The sequence below is a fragment of the Schistocerca serialis genome, chromosome 2 (assembly GCF_023864345.2).
Source record: "Schistocerca serialis cubense isolate TAMUIC-IGC-003099 chromosome 2, iqSchSeri2.2, whole genome shotgun sequence".
Classification (NCBI taxonomy): Eukaryota; Metazoa; Arthropoda; class Insecta; order Orthoptera; family Acrididae; genus Schistocerca; species Schistocerca serialis.
Window position 1 is genome coordinate 633,886,333 of NC_064639.1, and position 3,826 is coordinate 633,890,158.

Consider the following 3,826-nt stretch of genomic DNA (forward strand, 5'->3'; position numbering starts at 1 on the left):
TAAATCAGTTTCGGATTAACATTAGCATACGTACCAAGTTTCGCTGAGATGTTATAATTACAGCCCACACTGTAGCTATGTAAGTGGCTTCACTTTAATTATTAACAAACCAGTAGTTTTAATCTGTGATAGCACCTTCCAAAAGAGAAACTTTAGCACAAGTTGTTATACAGCAGTACTCAGGGTAATACGAAGCACTTGGACAAACAAGCAAATCAAAAGCAATATAGAATTTTAGCTTAACATTGTGTGGTTGCAGAGACTAGACGCATATGTCTTCTGTATACAAATTTGTCTTCTTGCGCTTGTGGAACAAATGTAGAGACAAATACGGTGACTAGTTCAAAAATGGTTCAAATGGCTCTGAGCAGTATGGGGCTTAACATCTATGGTCATCAGTCCCCTAGAACTCAGAACTACCTAAACCTAAGTAACCTAAGGACATCACACAACACCCGTTCATCACAAGGCAGAGAAAATCCCTGACCCCGCCGGGAATCGAACTCGGGAACCCGGGCGCGTGAATGACTAGTGCCATACTACATAAACTGAACTTACTTTAGAGAGGTACCGTTATATGGAGGTACCGTTGTAAAGTATTTGAATCCTAGTGGTATGTGCGGCCGAACTGCAGAAAATATCCTCTGTTAGTCCAGATAAACGCAAAGACGAACAGAGACTTCTGAATGGTCCGGCGCCTGGCGCCACATGGAGCGTGGGTGTGGAAAGGAGATCTGTTTTCTCCGTTTCTCCGAAGGAAGATTGTAGCGCCCGGAACGGGAAGTGGGATGTGCTAATTAAGACCGACGGTCGGTTCGTCGTAAGACAACGGGGGCGATAGCGCGCCAGGCGCCGGCTGCCATCTTGGCTTTCCCTGGCGGATAGCCGATAAGCACCACCGGGCCCCCTGATTGCAGCCGGAAGTTCTTCTGGCGCGCCGTTCCCACGGCGGCGGCGCTGCCTCCTTACTACTGGCGCCAGCGACGCTCTGCTCCCCGCTGTCCGCGAGGGGCGCGCCGAGAGCCGTTTTCTCACTCATCTTTAGGACACCGCTAGGTGCTGGAGATCATCGCACTCAGTTGTGCGAAACCTTGAGCTTTTGTGTCATGTACTGTGAGCAAAAGAGTTCTTAAGTTAAGTGGATTGTTCAAATATTAGACAGAACAGGCGAGGAGGGGTGTCTACGGGGAAACTTTAATAGAATTATGCCGCATTTTTCCAGTTTGGCTTCTGTATAATACAGCCGATATATGCGATTTACTGTTTGCGGATATTAACACATTAAATTACACTCTAAAATCATGTCTGTGGCCAAAAATCGCGAACTTTCTCTTAACGTGTCAGCTGAGATTGTCTGCTGCACTGCCGTGTTTGGTTTCTCTTTTTTTCTCTCGTATTAACATTAGTAAATAATTCTTGTCTACGTGGACGTATTACAACACTGCAATTATTGAAACTGAGGGTAATTTATGATGAATTAGCTGCAACCAGTTGTTTTTGTAGGTGTTTATTTTTCAATCATGATATTTCAAGTTGCCCTCTTCCCATCTCCATAAATGTATATTTAAACATGTGTCTTGAACATTGTATCTTTAATAACGATGTTGCAATGTTTTGCAACGTAAATTTTGTAGACAACTATCGTAAAACGTCATAAGAAACAGTGATCACGACGCGAATATTACTGCAAACATCTGAAAATGGAGTGAACAGAAGGTGAATATATTCTCAAAAACTTGTGTTTTGAGGCGTAAGCAAAGGGATGCCTTCCGTCTGAGTGCGTTACCCCATAAACGTGCGCGTTAGTGTTGACTTCATTACTAGGAGCGCTGGTGTCACGTCACGTCACGAGCCTGCCCATGAGCTTAAGTACGTACGTGAATCAGGCATGCACTCAAGAGTTAATCATAGTGTACCAAAGACTGGAAACGTCCTGCACGGAAAGCGAAACCGTCGGCGTTACCAGCTACGGGGAGTACACACACGTGAACTACGGGCCAGGTCGGAATTGACGTGATCTTGCGAATGAGCACAAATAAATGGCACCCGTGAAAGCATTGTCCTGCAGATACGCATTACAAAGATTTCGATTTTCGCTTTAAATGTAGTTGCATCGGAGCGTTATTGAACTTTCTTAATCCAGAGAACATTAATGAATTTAAAGAGAAAAATCAAACACTTTATACAGTGCAGAAAAAAGTATTGTATGTATTTAATGTGTGGGTAAAGCCACTAATTTCCAGAAAAGATGCATTAAAAATGTTGAACTTCCAGGATAAAGAGCGACAGCCTGCTCATATAGCTTTAAGCGCCACTTGGCGGGACTGGAACTACACCTGGATGGAGTAACGAGTATCCGTCTGGTACACTGGCCTGCGAGAAAGTGGTTTCTAGACGGTTTCCCGCACTCGTGTAGATAAATTATGGTTTGAACCAGAATCTGTGCGGCAGAAGATCTGATGAGATGCACAACAAAGTTAACACGACCCACAGACAGTTAACGCACTCAACACTTTTTATGCTAAAACCGACAAGAAACGCCTATCTTCCACTGTCAGTGAAATGATTAACTCACATGCACTGACGGCCATGAATGCATTTCTCAAACGGCAATGTCCAAAAGACTCAAAACATTTTTACCGCAAAAAATGTTCAACGTTTTAAAATTTTTAGTCTGTTTTGCTTACGTAAGACTGTTTAAAGACATGTGAAAGCTGATATAGTTTGTTAAATTCTCCATTGAAATTAGTAACGATAGATGCATGTTTTTCGCATCGCATCGTTCTAAATTCCGCTACACTGCCTTGATATCATTTATATTAATAAACTGTTGGCCAACTGTTCACTTTTGACGTATCTGTAAACTAAATCTATATTTGGAATACATAATTTATACACTCGTTTTTTAATATCTTTAATACGTCAGCTCAGAGGTAAGAAGTTTCCAGTGAGAGTTGACTATAGCACTTGTCTGGTTTCCAAGCATACAAATTATGCCGTTCTCACTCGGGACGTATTTTTTTCCATTTGAAGAACGCCAAATGTGGTTTCCTGTGTGGTTGATGTACTTTCAGGAACAAGCTAGTATATCACACGGGATGTGCACCTCAATATCATTTTGTCATTTTCGACCGCGACACTCTCCAGAGATTCTCGCCAACTATATTTGGTGCGCAAACCTTTCAGTTTTTTTTTTATGAAGATAGATGAGCGTAAAATGCTGCGTATCCACACATAGCTAACTGCTTGTAGAATGAACTGTACTGAATTGCGAGATAATCAACAATCTTGCAATTGACCGGTTGAGGTTCCCTTGCACTTTCACAAAATCACTGAACCAATCCCTGATCAGAGAACACTCCAAATTATACTTCTCTTAAAATAATAACAAACCCAGAAGCTTTCATAAAACAATGAAATGAATAAAAAATATTTTCAGCAAATTAGTATGCTAAACAACGACTTTTAAGTTTACATTTCATGTCGTTATCCACTAAACTGCAATTGGTAGATGGTATTTCAGTCTGGACCTCTGTCTTACGAAGAGCGAAAGGCCTTCACAGTCATAGCGTCATTACCGAGTATTTAGTTGTACCAAATCGTACCAAAAATGACGCCATTTTAAAAATTTTCGGTTGCCGCTGCTATGAAACGGTATCATAGGATGGAAGATTTTTTATTATTCGACTTAAGCCTACTGTGGACTACGGGGAAAAAAATTGGTTTGCTGGTTGGTCCTGTTCTTTCCTCCCAAAATATCTTCATTCTATCGCTGAGGTTCCTCCTCCATCCCTTTTCCCACATGACCGTAGTCCTTGTACGTTGC